At 45.4% G+C, this 20,458-nt stretch overlaps 1 protein-coding gene across 1 annotated transcript in view; it reads right to left on the bottom strand.

Annotated features, from left to right (window-relative positions):
- LOC119449468 (hemicentin-2-like) overlaps window positions 1-20,458 on the bottom strand; it is a 549,353-nt gene that overhangs the window by 3,105 nt on the left and 525,790 nt on the right. The window contains exon 16 of the mRNA XM_037712679.2: window positions 5,586-5,634. The gene's annotated coding sequence lies outside the window, so the exon portion shown is untranslated. The remainder of the gene's footprint in view (window positions 1-5,585; window positions 5,635-20,458) is intronic.

The following is a 20,458-nucleotide window of genomic DNA, read 5'->3' as shown; positions in this document are numbered from 1 at the left end:
GGACTCCGCGCTGATGAGCAAGGATGTCTTTTACATTTAAATTGATGGGATTTTGTGAGGGATAGTGTGAGGGGTCGGGCATCTTTATAGGACGCCACGGCCACTGACGTCGCGGTCAACGTTGCACTCTCTAGGTGGCCATGCGGTTATGCTGCGGCCGCCCGTGCGCGCAGTGTAGCCGTACACTGCAGAGCGGCAACAATGGTTTTCAACGAGCCTTTTTTATGAGAGCATACGTGAGGTGCAAGTTGGCCTTTCGCAGAAAACTAATTCATGTGGAAGGCGATGCACGCGTTCGTGCGGTGGTATACCACGGAATGTCTGCCGTGATTGAAGCGATGTGGTGTCTTGGAGTTAACCTACAAAATTGTTTCGCGGTCATTTGATTTGCATGGCCCGATCACGCTTCCTTGGAATTTATTTTGCAGCGCGTCAACTTACCAGCATTGTCTTCCATCACCCTTACAGTGGCGTCACGAGGTCATATAGTTATCTGATTGCGTATGTAACCAGTATAGTTGATTTCGCGTGAAATGTACATAAACGTGCTCTAATGAGAGCGCACGTACAGTCGATAGAAAAACCAAGCTCACCTTAGCATAGAACGAGAGTGAACTGGAATCCCTCGACCACCGCCTATATACTGTAAAATGTTTTTGCTTCTCGCAGCTCCGTACCTACAAAAGACAAGTTCTGCGAGGAAGCAACTAACTTCCTAGGCGCGGCTAATAAATTTAACATTTGGACGACATGCGTCGCTCCCTTGCGGGCTCGTTGGTCGTACACAAAGGCTGCGTATATAGATGATAAACACCGGGAGGAAACCGACCACGAACGAGACTGATGCTCGGCTAAGCACAACGTCACCCGCCGACGGCACAAGGCATCTGTCGCCTACCGATCGTGGTCGGTCTTGTGGCGCGGATCGGCTTGGGCGGCGCGTCACATACGCGCGATCAACGAGCGGTTCCGGAGCGACAGCTCGGCGCTGATGAGGAGCATTGCATGCAGTAGCCGCGTACACGACGTGCATAATTGTCGCAAACAGGCTGCCTCTCTCGGCAGGATGCATATTGATGAGCGGCCGGCCGGCGTGCGTAGCACGGAAAGCAGCCGAGCGCGCGGCCGCCGGTCGTTCAACGCGCTCGCCGGTGACTGCATGCATGCATGCATGCGTAGCGAACGGTGGAAAACGGCTTTCAGGGCGACGACGCCACGTGGTCGAACGGCGACGCCGACGCGCCAATCTTCAGAGCAGCGGGTTCTTTTTTTTTGTGGCAGCTTTTGATTGCCTCTCGAGCATCGCATGATGACGAGCATCGGGGCGGACGCCTAGGTTGTTGACAGCCTATGGAATACTAATGGTTCATAAATTATAATCGCGGAAAAAAGAACTCCACAGGCTCAAATGGCTTTTTCATTCCTTCAACTCAATGATTGGGAACAGCACTTGTGGGTCCCAAACTCCTCGATACCTTGACCACCACGTAATTATGAGGCGACCCTTCTCTGGTATACTTGATGAAAACTTAGCATGACCTTCAGTGCCACCTGGAAAATTGGAAATCTTTGAACAGTACCCGAGTCCTTCACAATACGAAGAAGATCTCCTGCAAGCTGAAGAAGCATGTAGCTTGTCTCCGGCAGTAGTAGCACTAGCGCTGCATTTTATTATTTAGAATTTGTTTCGCAAACCCGCGAACCTTGCAGACAGCACGTGCAGCACAATGGAGCACCGGTTCATAGAGAGAAGGAAGAGCACGACGTGGCGCGGTGAATGTGCACCAAGCATGCCTCGTTCAACGCTGTGGCACGGCGCGCGAGATGAACTCTGCGAAAACCGTCGGCACTTGTCAGAGCCCAGTGCAAGTATTACATGATTGCTTGTGTGTAGAGGACGTGCACTAGCTCAAGCACTAATCTGGATGGTTAGTGTGGTGTACCTTCATTGTTATTTATCCTTTTTTTATGAACATGAACTGAAAAGAGATGTTGGCACCATTATTGGCGCCGGCTACTCCTTTTCGCAGAGCAAGAAAAAAAAGCTCAAAAAAGTGATATGAACTGGTGGCACTAAAATAGTGCTCACATTTGCAAAGTTATACCCACAGAAGAAAGTAGAAAGAATATAAAAGACATACACACTTCGGTAAACGAATGTAAGTGGGGTTGTATAGTATATTGTATGTGTGTTATTTATCCTGTGTAGTTTTGTGTTATTACATATACTTTCCAGCAATAAAAAAATAAAATAAAAGCAGCCATGACGTAGTGGCTAGAATGACGGCTTGAAATCAGCAAGATCATTGTTTCGACCTCGTGGAGGTGTACCTGCTCGAATAATTTTTCTTCGATGTCATGCTAGAACCAAAGCCTGACGAATGAACACGATCTGCCCCGTTTCCTCGCTCATAACTGCTGGTCACAGTAAAAATTTATGTAGTAAGTGCTGGCCGTGGTCAAGAAAAGATCCTGCGATGCGTATATAGCTCCAAGAGAGAAGGACGCGGCGACAAGTACTACACCGTACGCTGACAGCTTGGGACGCCTATTCTTTAGCGCTGCACATATTGCTTCAGATGGAACAGTAGCTAGGCAAACCTTGTAATCTGGTGTTTCGTCAAAAGAATACAACAAAATAAATCTAATCAACACTTATGAATTTTGCTTTATAGTTAATTCCTGGAGGTATCTACTGGGTGTCTTTCAATGTAACTCTGTAATGGTCAAACAATGACAAGGCTGTGTGAAAAATTCAGAAACATCAATATTCAATTCGAAGAAAGAAAATCTTTGACTTTAAGAAGAAAGAGAAAAATCCATTTTCAGTAAAAGTTAATTTCGCTAACACAGCGCGAACAAACGACGGCACAGAGAAAACAAACACAAAAAAATAGTGTTAGGGAAATGAAACTAACTAGTTTTATTCAACCTACAGTAAAAGTTCCAGTTACTGCTCTAAGTTTAAGAATCGTGGAACATTTGCTCTTCTCATAGAGAAGCAAATATGCATTGCAGTGGCCTCATGAACAGCAGAACTTGTATATTATACTGCGCGGGCAGTTCTGACACATTTCCCACGCAGGGGCATCACATGCAATACGCCACAACTGTTGTCGCCAGTGGTGGATTTACGTTGCCTTGGACTAGTTTTTTTTTACAGCGAAGCTGTGTGTGGCTAGGATACTATGCATTTTTCGTGTCCGTCAACAAATCTGCGTGTGCAATAACTCAGCTGCCGAATTTGATGCAAAATCGCTTCATTCTATGCAAAAGCTTATACGTATCATCACTTGGATATGCGTTTTCAGTAGATTAGTTATCAATAGGCCCCATTTTCAAAGTCAGTAGGCTCTCAGGTAGATATTAAGGATTTCTCAAAGATTTGCCGCTGTGCGACCCGCGTCGGCCATGTGTTCTTTAACGTGCACTACAACGCAAGCCCGTGTGCTTGCGTTGTAGTGCACGTTAAAGAACTTCAAGTGGTCAAAATTAATCCGGAGCCCTCCACTACAGCGTACCTCATAATCAAAACTGGTTCTGGCACGTAAAACCCCAGAAAGACGAATAAATTACCAGGTTACCGTATCGATTGTGGCAGACAGACGCCGATCTGAAGCAACGTTTGCTAAACTGTCCTTCGCATGGCACCGTACGTGTCGGTCGGTTCGTGTTGGGGTCAATCCCGCACAAGTGCCGCAGTTAAAGGGAAAATGAGACATCTTGCTACATTTGGGTGGATGTCTCATTTTCCCTTTAATTACTTCTCTCCACCTAGCGGGTTTCCGCTGAACTATTACGTAAAGTGCCGCAGTTATTACGAACACAAATGCCGCAGAAACAGCAAACCTGTGTGGGTGTCGGTCAGTAGCAAAAAGAGATAGACGGACTTTGTGCAGTGCCCTCCCATGCATAGATGCGTCGCTGCTCGTCGTAATCATAGCCTAAAGTTAACGCAAATCCAATTGTAGCTAACAACATACTGCATTTCTTGTTTCTGTTAAGCCACCATAGACACATATGCGCATTTTTATATCTTTAAATGTTTAAAAGGAGATGTTGGCTTCTTCAGGCGGCGTCTTCATTTCGTCCTTGAGCAAAAAAGGCTAATTAGCCGATGACACTTTCAATTAACACCTCCTTTCAGACATGCAGCTGACGAACTCGACTGCCCACAATGGGATAGTGCAAAGCGGAGGCTGCGCAAACAACCAACAGTATTATACTGCCAGCCACACAACTTAGTAAGGATGTCAGGCCCATGTTCAACCAAATCGTTACAAGGAAATGCGGTTGCGTGCTATAAGATCTTTGTGGAAAATAGCAAAATCATGAACGCTATTTAAATCACCATGTCTATTTTCACGCGTGCCATATGCATGTCTAACACACATAAGTCTCTGGCGTATATGGTAATGTGCGCTAATGGAATTATGCGTAAAAGCCCTCATTTTGGGAACTCTGTGAGCCTCCAAAAGTTGCCTTTCATTGCAGCACCATTTTAAAAATCATGAGTGAACCTAACTAACTAACTAACTAACTAACTAACTAACTAACTAACTAACTAACTAACTAACTAACTAACTAACTAACTAACTAACTAACTAACTAACTAACTAACTAACTAACTAACTAACTAACTAACTAATTAACTAATTAACTAACTAACTAACTAACTAACCAACTAACTAACTAACTAATTAACTAACTAACTGAATAACTATCTATCTAACTAACTATTTAACTAACTAACTGACTACACCGAAAAAAACTAATTTGACGGAAATTTTGTCATTGATAACGTTGGTAATAAAACAGGCAGTCGTTCTGCTATAATATATGCCGACGTTATTACGTAAAACACGAAATTTTCCCCCGTCGTGCGTTTCACGAATGTTTCGTCATTATTATTAACAGAAGAAAATTTGTTTTCCTAACACGGGCCTTCCCTCTGGGAAACTGAACCTCACCAAAAAATATGCCCCAACCACAACAAATTCCCTAAAGTAGGTTGGACGATCCCGCTGAAACACTTCTTACATTAGCGGCGCACTTTTCCTTGGCGCTATAGCGAGGTAGTATAGGTGTTTGTAGTGATGACAATATTACAAGGAGAGATTAAGATTCAGCTAGCTCTATAGTGTCCTGCGCTAATAATTTCCTTTATTTTAACCAACAAAAGCCAGTTGTACCAGCGCTTTCGTGAAGTGATTCTGGTATCGTTAGAAAAAAAAAAAACATTCTAGCTGCCGTTTCAGGGAATTGGTGTTGGTTAATCTGAAAAACACATAGGATACTTTAATAGCAGCCATATATGAAGCTATAGGAGGAGAGCCCAGAGAGTCCAACACTGGCTTTGCTCTTTTCATCGCCAAGACGTGCAGGGCTGAGTCAGACGCACCCGACCGTTCTACTTCTAAACGAAACAATAAGACAGTTGGATAGCACTTTGTGCCGAAGATAAAAGAGCACCTCTCTCCTCCCCCTTTTCTTCCCAAGCTCTCTTCTTATCCTACGTCGCCCCGTTTTTTGTGCTATAGTGCAAAAAAAAAAAAAAAAAAAGGTAGCAAGGAAGAAGCACTTACCAGCGTGACAGATAGCCAAGTGCAGGAGAGTCAGCTTCTGTTTCTGCGTCTGCGAAACGAATCACAAAGGGCGAACGTAAGGGAGTAGAAATATATAAAGTAATTTAGTTAAGAAACTATCGCAGCAAATGGGGACGACAGCGGCGCGGGAATAGATCCGCGATACTTTTACTGGAATATTTCTCATTCGGAATCCATCTCTTTCTTCCGCGTCCTTTAGCACCGGCGAGGCTCTGATTTGGAGAGCGGCGCTTCTGCGAGAAGAAATCATCGCAGTACTTGACATCACTTCATTGTTCGGGCTCTCTCTTTTCTCAGAAAATGTTTGATAACACTTGGTTAAAAGTAAAAAGAACACTTGCTACGAAGGAATTCTTGACAGAGCGAAGCCGGAGGGCAGAATTTTCTGCAAAAGAAATTGTAACGCTTTCGAAACAAGCTGTCTTCTCCGAGGATTCTGACGCCAGGAAGAACGCCACACAAACGCATAACGTACTTCACATGCACTCCTATTTAGACGGCAGATAAAAAGAAAGCTGAAATAACGTAGACGGGTAAAAGCAGATCGTTGCTAGCCTATATTAGCGCATGTTTAAATCACTCAATGTTTTTTTGCTTGAACTTGCATGGAAATCCCAACTTGCTTCTTTAACGACATGTTGTTTAGACGCACTAATCCTACCGTGTTGAGTCCACAAAAATATGCTCGGTTATCTAGAAAATTCATTAAATGAAAAGCTGGAAGTGTTCCTACTGCCTCTATGGTCCGTGATAGACTACGGAGTTCATAATAGACTATGAATCGTTCATTGGCCGTACTCGTTTGTCATATGGCAGTTCTAGCATGGCTATGCTCTGGCGTACTGATGGCGCATCGCTCTGAGTGCATCCTGCGTCACCGCTGTGCATCACAAGGTGGACAACGGCGATTTCTTTTGAAACTATTTCGACAGTAATGTAAGACGCGTTGAACGACGCTATAGAGTGGAACCTGTGGGTCCACCGACAGTAGGTTGCTGCATAACAATATTTGTAGAGAACGGCGCTCAGCCTCATCACTTTCGTTGTCCCGCGCGGATGCGTGAGGAATGCCCTAGAGACGGGATCTAGCTTGGGATCTTGAATTCAAAGCTACAGGCGAGCCATGCCGACTCTTCTGCCTTCCTGCACCCTGTCCCCAAAATGATCGCCCTTTCTCTTCCTCGAAAAACGAAGACTTGGTATATTCGATGCGGGTTAGGTTCAAGTACCGCACACACCATTGCACTCCGAACAGAGACGAATAACGACCAATCTGGTTAATGTCACAGTGGCCATAACCTTAACATAATGGCATGCGCATATTTGACTATGCAACAGGCAACCCTATCGAAGCAAGGCTTCTTGTGCCGAACTACAAGACAAGTACGCGTTTTTAAACAAAATAACCGAGTGTATAGAAGAAGTGATGTTGGCTTTTTCTCGCTTAACCAAACAATGCATATCAAAGTTAAGTCGGCTCAAACAAATACGCTAACAGTGCATAATATTAAAATAAAATTCTAATACAAGTCGGAACGCGCTAACGCTATAGTTCGCAGAAATTTCAAATCAACCAATTACATGCAACACTCACTACACGCAGTTCGCGCAGCAAGCAATGACAGGCAAAAATGAAGTAAAGATAAAATTGCAGCGGTCGCTCACTGTTCACATCTAGCTAAGTCAGCACCGTCTATACGATACATCATCATCATCATCACATCATCATCATCATCATCATCATCATCATCATCATCATCATCATCATCATCATCCTATATTTATGTTCATTGCAGGACGAAGGCCTCTCCCTGAGATCTCCAATTACCCCTGTCTTGCGCTAGCTGATTCCAACTTGCACCTGCAAATTTCCAAACTTCATCAACCCACCTAGTGTTCTGCGGTCCTCGACTGCGCTTCCCTTCTCTTGGTATCCATTCTGTAACTCTAATGGTCCACCGTTTATCCATCCTACGCATGACATGGCCTGCCCTGCTCCATTTTTTCCGCTTAATGTCAACTACAATATCGGCTATGCCCGATTGTTCTCTGATCCACACCGCTCTCTTCCTGTCTCTTAACGTTAGGCCTAACATTTTTCGTCCCATCGCTCTTTGTGCGGTCCTTCACTTGTTCTCGAACTTCTTTGTTAACGTCCAAGTTTCTGCCCCATATGTTAGCACCGGTACAATGCACTGATTGTACACTTTTCTTTTCAACGACAGTGGTAAGCTTCTAGTCAGGATTTGGCAATGCCTGCCGTGTGCACTCCAACGCAATTTTATTCTTCTGTGAATTTCCTTATCATGATCACGGTCCCATGTGAGTAATTGACCTTGATAAAGGTACTCCTTTACAGACTCTATAGAGGCTGACTGGCAATCCTGAATTCTTGTTCCCTTGCCCGGCTATTGAACATTACCTTGGTTTTCTGCATACTAATCTTCAACCCCACTCTTACACTTTCTCGGTGAAGGTCCTCAATCATTTGTTGTAATTCATCCCCATTGTTGCTGAATAGGACAATGTCATCTGCAAACCGAAGATTGCTGAGATATTCGCTGTTGATCCTCACTCCTAAGCCTTCCCAGTCTAAGAGCTTGAATACTTCTTCTAAGCATGCTGTGAATAACATTGGATAGATTGTGTCTCCTTGCCTGACCCCTTTCTTGATAGGTATCTTTCTACTTTTCTTGTGTTTCGATTTCTCGTGCTACTAATGTCCGCCTCTTCGAATAACCCAGCTCAACGCTAAGAATTATGCTACCTGCCACAGGCGATTTTAAAAATTCCGTAAAGTGTAACTTTTCTTTTCGCAGGAGTATACTTACGATTTTTTGCCTGGAAATATGTGAATATCTTATGGAGCGTAATGTTAGTCTTAAGCCAAAACGTTTCCATTCATTCAACGACATACTGTAGCCCGAAGGCCCAATTACAAAGAAGATACACAGACACGTGTCACAGTTGCTACTAACAACTTTATTCGAAAGACAGCGAGATACAGTATATATACATAATGTTGCCAACGCGCAGGCGCACCAGCCACTTCGGGCAGACTACAGAGGGCTAACACGATCTTTCTTTAGATCTTCCAGTGATCGTGTCAGCCCTGGTAATCGCCCTCTGTAGTCTGCCCGAAGTGGCTGATGCGCCTGTGCGTTGGCAACATTATGTATGTATACTGTATCTCGCTGTCTTTCGAATAAAGTTGTTAGTAGCGACTGTGACACGTGTCTGTGTATCTTCTTTGTAATTGTGCCTTCGGGCTACAGTATGCCGTTAAATGAATGGAAACGTTTTGGCTGAAGACTAACATTACGCTCCATAAGATTTTCACATATTTCCAGGCAGAAAATCGTAAGTATACTCCTGCGAAAAGAAAAGTTACACTTTTGTGAGCAAGAAATAAGCGATATAAAGTGCTCTACGTTATAAAATACGCTAATAGTAAGACTGAAATGAGAAATGAAGGAAATATATGTGACGCGAGCAGGAGGTTACGGACGGAGACAAACATGACCGCCCGAACTCTGCCTTTAATCTTCGTCTTCCCTGCCTTCCATCTATACTGTCCATCTCTACAACGTTACATGTTCCCCCTCCCCCCAAAAGAGCGCGAGCAACAAACAATATGTGAGGGAACAAGAAGAGGTTGATAAATGAAAAAGAAAAATGCGCAGTTAGTTCATTGTACCAAGATAGTTCTTCAACCTCATCAACTTCATAAAAAAAGCGCAGCTGTCCGATGACGTATATAACATATCTCTGGTAGGCGAGGTTGGCTGCAGCATTCTGGGCGACATGTGGGCGCCCCGCCCCGTACATGAATATAGCTAGTGTCCCAGCTTGTGCCCTGGTCGCAAATGAATAAGGTTGGGGCACCATGTAACTTCGGCCGATCGGCTTATTGCTGATGTCTTTAGGGACCAAATGGTACATGGTGAGGCCTATACTTCTTACATGACTGATTTCTCATGTGCTGCTGGCCTCCCTTCACATGTCGAAGCTGGTAGACATGCGCTGCCTCTCGTTTGAAGATCCGTTGGATGAGTTGGCTGGAAAATGGTCCGTGTCCGTTTCGTCGTATTGTGTGGCGTCGCCATTGAGCTCTTCCGGGTAGGCCAAGACTTGATCGCTGCCAAAGACGTCCTCGGCGACGTTCATTTCTGGGAAAACGTATTGGTAGCCTTGAGTTGACTGGGCTTGCTCGTTGACGTCTTTCTTGTTGTCTCATCTGTGCTTTCGGCGACACTCTTTCTCGTCGTCTATTTCAAAGTTGTTGTCGGGGTCACTGAAGTTGTTCTTGAAGTTCTTGAAGTTGCTGAAGTTGATCTTTCTGATGTTGTTGCGACATTTGTTGAGGTAGCGTATCAATCAGAATATGTGTGTGTGTGTGTGTCGGATTTTTTGGCACAAAAGCAACTGTGGCTATCTTGCGCCAAACACAAGGTGCCGGTTAGCGCAAACTTCGGATGTTATTAAGTATGTTTATGTTATTTGCGGGGGGTATTAAAGCACACGTGTCTTATAGTTTCTGTAGTATTTGTGTAGCTTTTAGAAATGTGATGACATGTTTTAGTTCTACTTCAGGTTCGTCCCCAATTAATAGTGCAGGGTGAAAAGGTATGCTTTTTTCATATATGTGATGAAAGATCTGCTTCCGTTCTCGTTCTAGTTTCGGACAAGAGATGAGAAAATGATTTACGGATGAAATTTCTCGACAGTTCTCACAAGTTGTTGTTGTTCTTTATGTAGAAGGAAGTTGAGTGTCAGGTGTGTATGTCCGATTCGAAGTCGGCATAAAACTACTTCCATGAAGCGTCCTTCGTGTCTACAAGATTGCCATTCACCAAGTGTTGGTTTGATGACATGGAGTTTGTTATTTATGCTTTCGTCCCACCTTAATTGCCATTTTTGATTCAGTGCTCGCCGAAATTCTGCTATTTAGTCGGTTGACGGTATTTCGAAGTGTTCGATGGGATTATTTTTTTCTATAGCTGCACACTTATCTGCCTTTTCATTTCCGCTTATCCCGGCATGGCTTGGTACCCAGCAGAATATTATATGTTTCCTATGATTAGTTGCTTCTACTAAAATTTTTAGTATGTCTCCTATAATTGGTAAACTGTGCTTTTTGGATGCTAAAGATTGAAGTGCGCTCAGAGAATCGCTGTAAATAACTGTGTTGTGGTTGTTGTCTTCTATTGTTTTGGTTACCGCTAGGTAAAGTGCGAAAAGTTCGGCAGTGAAGATTGAGGCATGACTTGGTAGACGTACACTTTTTTACCATCCTATTCCAATAACTTCACAGCCAACGTCTTCGTGTGTTTTGGATCCATCCGTGTAAAACTCTGTGAAGTCCCGGTATTTTTCTTGGATGGCGTAGAACTCTTGGATCAGGTGCTGCCGTGGTACTTCGCTCTTCTTAAAGCTTGTTAACAAAAATCGCAGGTGGTACGCAGGTTATTCCATGGAGGTAGTGCTTGGGGTCTTTTTAAAACATGCAAATATTCCTGTGGGATATTTAATTTTCTGCATATTTCTTCAAATCTAAGGCAAAACGGTCTTATAGTAGAGGGTCTGTTGGTATAAAGGTTTCTTGTTTGGCACTGCGTAATAATGTTAAAACAAGGGTGTGAAGGTAATGTGCGGATTTTTAGTGTATATGCAACCAACAGCAAAGAGCGTCTGTCATCTAGAGATGGTTCATTAGCTTCTACATATAGGCTAGCAGCTGGCTATCAGAATATCCCTTTGATTGCTTGCGCAAATTAACGTGGAGATGAATGTGTAGCTTGCACACTGCTCCTTTTTGTGAGTCTTGTCTGGTGGCAAGTGCATTGTGGCAGGCTTCTCAGAAGACTCTTCTGAGGCTGCTGCGACGTCATTCAGAATGCACGCTTCTATCATTTGACAGCGCGCGATGCTGCTTGGCGCGTGCGAAGCTTCTGAAGTGCACGGCAGTGGCTTGTTGAGGTGTAGTATGCAGAAGAAAGCTTGAGAGCCGCGAAGCAACTTGATCTCTAGATTTATGTGGCTCCAAATTTCCTTCGCCTCGAAAGGTATACGTTCGATGGTTTCGCTGCTTGTATTCCGATTTCGTCTTGGCAGTAAGCAACTTGGCTTCGTTTCACCAGAAGAACTGACCGTTGCTGTATTTTCTCGATTCGTGTTGCTGATACAGAAGTTTGTGTCCATGCAGTTTCGAATGCCTTGTGATTGGTTGCTGGAGGATGTCGTAGCGAATGTGGCTTGACCATGTTCTTCCAAAAAAAGGTCGCCTGTGTGCGATGTCATGACGTCGTGCTCAGTCGCGTAAAACATGCACTGCGGCCTAATATTCATAGAAAAGTCATGTGACTTGAAAGTGCGTAGTGGCCAGCGCATTCGAGACGAGTGATGAAATGAGTCAGAAGCTTCAACGACGCCATGAGCACTGCAGCGTGCTGAAAGCGTACGTACATATTGTTGAAGGATGTGTGGTTATCAAACATGGTTCAATGTTGGGTTTCGAAGGAACGAATTCGCATGAATATCGCTCAGTGCGCAGTGGCTTTGCTTTTATAGGGGATGTGAAGTTCATGGTAGGCGTGCGATGACGCGCCTTCTTTCCGGGAGAATCACAACAAGGAAAACTCGCAGACAATCTTCTGATATGAGCCTGCTCATCAGCGCAACGTTGCGACTGTGTGTGACTGCGACGACATAATTCAATGCCTGCTGCTGGTGAATGAGGCAGCGGTCTGCGTTGTATACCTTGAAGCAACTGACCATTTGATTTTTGATTTTCTTCCATGATTCATTGTTATCAAATCTGTGCGTTAGGTAGAAGCGAAATGCCTCACCGGTGACGTAATCATTGAAGTTCGTGACAATATCCCGTTCTGACCATGATGCAGCGGATGCGTGAGTTCAAAGAGGCGGAAACAATCTTCCACGGGCCCATCGTCCACTGATCCGGTGTACTTGGGTATGTCTAAGGCTTGGCTTGGGGGAGTCTTGATGCTGGTCGGTGTCGGTGGGGGAGCTGTGCGCTCGGGGTTCCCAGCGTGGCGTGGAAAACTTCCATGTTGATGTGCGGCTGATGAGGTGGCTGCCAGGTCTTTATCCTGTCGACTTGTGTGACGCGAGCAGGAGGTTGTGGACGGAGACAAGCATGGTCGCCCGAACACTAGCATTAATCTTCATCGGGCTTTATCTTTTCTCAGAATCTACTGTCCATCTGTACACCGTTACATATATTAGGAGTTCATTATCTATACGTTAAGCTGGGATATTCACCTTATTAATGTGTGTAAGAGCTTTCAATTGATTGTGGGAGATTGTCGCGCTGTAGATCATTAATACCGAAACCCATTAAACTTCAAGCATATCGAGCATTCTTTGCATCTCCTAAACAAATATGCTCACACAACCCGACACAGGCCACGTCTGTATGAAGGACACTTTGTTAGCACTTACAGCCTTTTCTTATTTCTTATAATATTTCTAATTATCAGTATTAACTGTATTTTTGGCTTATAACATTACATTGCATTAATGTTCTTGAAATATCAATGTGTCAATTTTTGATGGCTTTATTATGTTAACTTAAAAGCTTGAAGAGTACGTATGCACTTTGCACTTTGTGCTTTGCGTATCTACTTTGTATATTAACAGTTGTTGTCAAAAGTTTACGGGGCGCGAGTTGCGCGAAAAAGCTCAATTTCCGTTCACTTCGGGCATGTAGACTCTGAATTAATGTAACCCTGTGTTGGTCGCACCCACTACTACAGGCTGCGCAGCTCCCAATTATATGCTATGTACCTAGGCTTCGAGGAAAATCAGCCTTTCCGCCAAAACCTTGCGCCGTAAACTTTTAGCGCCGACAGTGCTTTACACCAACGTTAATAGAACCAACTCAGTTTCACAGATCCACTGAAAACATGGGCTCCGTGGCGGTCGCGAGAACTAACGGCGCTGCGATCGAATCGCGCTACCGGCAGTGCTACCGGTTACGCGCCTTCTTCGCTGCGTTCCGTGTGGTTGTTTTGGTGCCGCGCATTTGTTGCGCCTTGCAGACGTTCGTCCGGAGGTTTGAGTGCTCGCACTGGCCTGCGGAGGTGTGAAGCCTAGCTTGTGTGGAGCATGCGATATGCTGATGTGTTTTGCACCGGGTTGAACAAGCGGCTACAAGTCGTCAGCTAAGCGCTACTTTTAATGCGTACTTTGGCGAGTACCACAGGTCCGTCAAGCGAAAAGTGTCATGCCTGGTATCTGCCCACAAATGCGTAATTTGCGAACTTAAAATGTTTAATCATTATAATAATATAAATGTAGATGATTGGTGGCTTTATAAGACATAAGGAACAATTAAAAAATTGATCGGAGAGAATACCCATAGGGATACATAGGGCTCCATAGAAAATGCATGGGGAAGCTTATAGTAGAGGTGGGCCAAATGAAAATTGGGAGTGGGCCAGCGCGCAATACGACTGTACCTTCCTCCAAGGAAATGCATAGCTTATACAGGGTGTCGCGACTATCATGCGCCAAGATTTAAAAATATGCAAATGCTACGTTGCTGGACAGAACCAAGGTAATGTTGCTTGCCGTCGCTTGGAGATACTCAGATTATTTTTGCATTTCGCCTAAACACAAAATTAGTCTTAATTAATTATTCAACTTCTCGAATATTATTGGATTAAAAGTGTAATTAAGAAAATTGTAGAGCAGCATGAAAAACTCCCGATACCGCTTTCTGTCGCTCAATACGTGCTACATAAAATATTTTTCCGAGCGTTAAAAGAAGCCCGAGAATATACGCGAAGTGCCTCGAGCGGCCAGTCGCGCGGCAATTTTGCGTGTATTCGCGGCGCTTCTTTAACGCTCGGAAAAAACACCTTAACGTTGAGCTGCCGCGCCGCTGCCAGCAGCAGCCGACGCGGCCAACCGGTAGCCGGACTCGACCGCAGCGCCACTAGTTCGCGCGACCACCGCGTGGTCGCGCGAACATGTGGCCCACCGCGTGGGCCACATGCTCGCGCTGGCCAATATGCGGAGCTGTGAACCTGAGTTGGTTCTAGTAACGTAGCTTTACACTATATAGAGTGAATAATGAGGTTTTAATCCTGTCATATAGTTTTGTTTTATATGTTGTAACCAAACTGCCAAGGAGAAGTTGGTGGGGCTCTGTGAAGCAGCATTCGGTATCTTTTAACCGGGACCTCTTTTCAGCGCCCCCCCCCCCCCCCCCCCCATTTTTTTTGAAAATAACTTACTCGAGTCCTAATGGCGGCACGCCACAAAGCCCGCGGTATAACATGGCAAGCAAAAGTGTACGATAACTCAGTGGTTAGCGCGTGCGGCTCTCCACAGCTCGTTGTCACAGTGGCTAGAGTTCAATCCCCACTGTCGGCAGTTGGTAGGTGAAGTCTTGTTTTTCTTTGTCATTTGGTGAGGGTGATGATGTTGCATGACAACGGCGGCGGTGCACGCCACGGCGTAGCGGAATTAACGGACGGGGCAAAGCGAGCTTCGAGCCCTTAAAGTTCGACCCCTTTGAGCCCCTGAACCGCTTTTTATCGAAGTGGAGAAATACATTTGGAGTGAAAATAGACTATTTCAGAAATATTTGGCCGCAAAAAGTACTTCAATGCGTTCAGCAGAAGCAGAGTTATTGGCAATCAAACACGGCCTCCGCTGTGCTCCCCTTCCTTCTTCAATGCCTTGCACTGTGAAGGCTACGGCGGAGTGGGGCGAGCCCCAACGCTCCGCCTTCGAAATGTCACCGTGGCGCGCAGTTCAAATTTCATTTTGGATGTTTACGTAGACGCCACGACTTTCGATTATGGTGCCTACGACGCGCTAAACGTAAGCCAAACGCGGTTGTCCACAGCGAGCAGCCAGTGGACTCGTGCGGCACCCCGCGGCGGCCGCGGTGTAGCCGACTGCAGCGACCAATAGCAGCCGCGTATTGGAATGTGCTTTATTACGTAATAAAGCACACAGAAGAGAGTGAGGATCATGGCTTCTGTTGAAACGAAAGCGTTTGAGAGAAAGGTGACTTCGCGTTCCGCTTGCAAGCTCCACGCACCGCCTACGACAACAAAACTTGGCTGAGATGTTCACAGCAGCGTATGATACCCGCGCACTATGTTATATCACCAAGCCCGCGGTGTGGTTCAGGGCCCCTTTAACTCTTATGCTAGTACATAAACTACTAACTTGTGACTACTAATAGCCACAAGCAGGTCGCATCTACCGTTGCGCATTTACAAATTTCTCATGCTATCTTCGGCTGGTCGTTATCGAGCGCTATGACACGCTATAGCGTTCTGGTTCCATTCGTGTGATCGGATCCGGTTGCGAGCGGAGCCGTCGATGCTGTCGACGGCTGTACACATAGCGTACCATTGTGCAAAATGAATGGCACTATTTAACAAAAGAAAAGGAACAAAACATTCGTGTTTGAAAGTTACCTTATCACTTTTCTTGCTGGCCTTACAAAAATGACAAGTTGCTCTCATTTAGCATCACAGACGTCTCTATTCGTTTTGCGATATGAAATGCCCATATGATTTCTCTAGTCAAATTATTTCTGGTTAGCTGAATGGTTAGCCGAGCAGAACGTTTTGTTCCGCGAATACACGCAAAGTGCCTCAAGCGGCCAGTAGCGAGGCAATTTTGCGTGTATTCGCAGGCTTCTTTCAAGCTCGGAAAAACACTTACGTAGCACGTATTGAGCAACAGAAAGCTGTATCGGGAGTTCTTCATGCTGCTCTACAATTTTCTCATTGACCCTTTAAATGTAATTATAATATGCCACTATACCAGGGTGATTACTATCTATGGTTGGTAAACTGGCTACCTGTGCTAATCGTATGCACCACCTCTTTTAGGTAGTAAATGCAACTACCGGCGCCCTTACTAAGTGCCCTTAATTACTAGAATATCAGTTAATTTTGTGACAAGCAGTTACTAGCTTTTGATTAGTAACTGATGTTAATAACTGACAGAACTTTTTTTCTAAGCGTGTAGTTCTTTACCAGCCTTTGTTATTGACAGTTAGCAGTAGCTGGAAATGACATTTTTTGACATGCGACTGTATGTTTGAAATATCCTTTGGTAGCACAAACGAGGTCTCAAGCCACCTTCCTTTTGCCTATTTCTTTTTGCGAGATGCAGGCTACGCACCACAATCTTAAGAATTTAGAAAAGGACACCTGCGCCTGCCCCTAGTTTTCTATTATTTTTTGTTCACAAGTTGTGGTGAAGTGGTCCTAGCGACGCATCCGTAAATGACGACGAAGTGGCGTCAAAAATATGCAAGCACGTGCGCATCGTGCAAGGACGTGTGCATCGTCCACAACAAGGACGTTCGAGGCGTGAAAGGCGTGCGTTCGAGGCGTGGGAAAAAAAAGCAGGAAGAAAACGACAAATAGACATCTGCCACAGAAAGGAACCCAGCGAATCAGCGAAGAGCGCGTGGATCAAGCAGCCTACGGAGGGATGCGAAGAGACCACGTCGGCAGAGGCAGACGGAACTGAGAAGAGGAGCAGGGAAGACGCGCTGGCTTGGTAGGGCGTCAACGCTTGGGAGGCCAACAACTGTCGGAGAGATCCGGCCGAGCGCCAACGCACGAGGAGACCTCGAAGCGACACGTCGCCCGCTCCCGACATCTAGCAGACCGACAAGAGCTAGTCTGCGAGAACCTCTCTGCCGTCATTTACTCAAACAATTGTTCGAGCGACGCACCATGTGGGACCTTGGTGGGACGCCAGCCAAAGTGTGACCGCACAAACGCTTTGTAGGGACGCTTCGATATATTTCTCACTTGCCCCCATGCGTTGTGTTCCTGCATTTGTCCTTTTCGGTGATTGAATATATGTTCGTGTGCCGTGATTGTAAAATTGCTTTCTTGCTGCCCTCGGAGGCGTCTCTGACTCTTATCATTAAGGGTGCTCCCCCAACCAAATCGTAACACAAGTGAATTGGTTTCTGTGCATAAGTAAACTGTGCTCACCGGTCATGTGTAACTAGAAAGGACACACTTATGCATACAAGGATTGATCTACGAACCAGGGAGGCTGCATTAACAAAAAATGCTCTAACGATAGAATTGTTCGCGAGAGAAAATTCCAGCCAACCTTGATGTTAGCCATATTAGTGAAGGTTGCCAGCCAATGGCAAAGAACACTTACAGAAGTAAATATTTTTGAATTTGGCCCCAGAAGGTCCAGGTCATTCCCACACATATATTATTTAATACCTTGTAGATCAGAAAAATTCCTAGACACAAAATGCCGTCCGCCACTGCTATAGGCTGGAAGATATGTGGGCTCAACAGTGACACATGAGAGATTAACTTCTCAGGATCTAAGCTAAGTTATTTTTCTGACTAGGGCATTACTCTTGCAGTCACTAGTGATCACTTGAAGAACCACAAGTAATTCGTCAACCGATCACCACTGCCCGCATATGCACAATGGGCAATGAGGCTTGTGCAGTATACCTATATACTATGTCACTGTAATAAAGATCAGATGAGAAGTCATTTCCAAGGATTGCCGCCTTTTCTAGTTCTACGACACAAAGCTTTTCTTTTTTTCTTTTCTGACCAGTGAAAGACCTCGCAGTACGTCTTTTAGCGCCACCGTCGACTAGCAATCTCAGCGTTCCTCCGTGACTGAACAAGAAGAAAGTAGTTTTTATTACTCATTGAAATAATTTTCATTTGACGTGGCAAAGTGCCTGCGTTTTGAGAAGAACGTCTGAGATGCGTGCCCAGTGTTGTATCCATTGTGAAGGATATCTGAGGACATCGGAAATATTTTGTGTTATTGACCACATTTTTGCCACTTCTGTTCGCAACCGGGATCACGGTCTGGTGTGCAGCGTTGGAGTTATTTTGGGCTCGAGCCATTTATCATTCCTTTGAGCTTTGGAGCATGAACGGAGAGGCCGCTCGAGCCACTGAAGCATTGCTTTTGTGTGTGTGCGTGTGCGTGCGTGCGCGCGTGCATGTGTGTGTGCGTGTGCAAGTGCGTGTGTGTGTGTATGTGCGTGCGTGTGTGTGTGTGTCATTAATAACCGGCGGACATTCTACAAACGTTGATGCTGCATACTTTATTCCGTTTCTCGAGTACTTACCTTTATTTTCAGTGCGTTTTTCTTTTCCTTACTTTCAGTTCACCAAGGGCATTCCTGTTAAAAATTGCTATCGATACAACCTGCAAGTTTTCTATTCCTCCAGCTTACTCTTTATTAGCTGCTACTTACACTCGGTTGGAACATGTGAAGCGGAACGCTTTAGTGTCGCCTTGATGAGATCATATCCCTCTGAACTTCACGATCGTCCGTTGTCAATCGGTGTTTGAGGAAACGGCAGATAAAACGTAATATGGCGAATCCTGAACAATCGAGCCCCCACAGCTTTTCGTTGGCCTTGGTTGGCTTCCGGCGCACAGAGGCACACAGTAGTGCTCAATTTCCACGCCTGTGCCACATCTGCACAGAGGGCTCATATCACTGACAAGTGGAGCCTGTATGGTGAAAGGAGACTCGGAAGGACGGGACGTATGGCTGCCCGTAGGAACTATTCATGAAACCCAACCGTGAATGAAGATAAAGACGCGCGCGAGCGATGATTTCATCTCTTCCTCTTATTATTCGCAACAGAGTCAAAATTAAGCGGAATGGCGTGAATACGGTTCACAACGTCCTCAGAGAATGGTTAGTCAGAGTGGGCACCAACCAACAGCGTCATCCAGCCAGACGATAACGAAGGCGCCGGGTAATGACAAACGTACTTTGCGAACGCACAGTCGCGTGCGTGAATATACACCCCTCGAGACCAAACTCCTCTGACGAGTAGTCCGTTTACGAACTGGGCTGTGCGCGTGCTTGCACATATCAGCGGCGCACCGTTGGCTATATGGGCATTGCCATTTCTCTCATTTTGCTAAGTCACTCGTGACCACACCATGGGTATACTTTTCATGTATATTTGGTTTTACTCGCTCGAGTTCCCAATTGTACCATGTGGTGCTTTAATAAAATGTGTGATATAGCAGCATAGTGAATTAGATTTGCGAGTTTTATTTATCGGAGAGAGAGATAGAAAAAAAAGAGGTGAAGGAAGGGTGGAGGGGGGGGGGGGGGTGCGCTTTACAGGCACGCGATAAGCAACATTAAGGAGCGCTGCTTTTTCTTTAACTGATCGTGACTATAATACGCTTAAAGCAGTGGCACAATGTACAACTACACGGCACTTTACAGCGGCTAGAGCGCAAATGAAAGGGTGCTACCGGCTCCAACGCCACTGCTTGCCTTCTTACTGCGCCTGAATGCCCGAAAAACCCTAAAAAATTAAATTATGGCGTTTTACATGCGAAAACCACGATCTGATTATGAGACATGCCGTAGTGGGGGACTCCGGAAAACTTGGACCACCTGGGCCGGTATTTTGTAGCGATTCCTTTAAAGTAATAATGCCTTTTCGCGCTTATCGCGCTTTGTCAGTGGTCAGAGCGACGGTCCTCTCGCGTTATCAACGGGATCCTCCGGCCGTGAGCGGTGGATGATAAGACTAGAGTAGAATAAGTCATAATGCCTCGCTACAAAATCGCGGCCCTGGGGTTCTTTAACGTGCACTTAAATCTAAGTAGATGGTTGTTTTCGCATTTCACCCCCATCGAAATGCGGCCTGCCGTGGCCGGGGTTCGATCCTGCGACCTCATGCTTAGCACCTCAACACCATAGCCACTAAGCAACCACGGCGGGTCCCGAGAAACCCTGCGGCGGACTTGTTTTGAGATGAAGTAAAGGGGAACGTAACGCACGTAAATTCTGCAGTGTGACATTTTAT

This window comes from Dermacentor silvarum, chromosome 1 (assembly GCF_013339745.2).
Source record: "Dermacentor silvarum isolate Dsil-2018 chromosome 1, BIME_Dsil_1.4, whole genome shotgun sequence".
NCBI classification, from domain to species: Eukaryota; Metazoa; Arthropoda; class Arachnida; order Ixodida; family Ixodidae; genus Dermacentor; species Dermacentor silvarum.
Note: the sequence above shows the minus strand (reverse complement) of the source record. Positions and strands in the feature narration are given on the sequence as shown.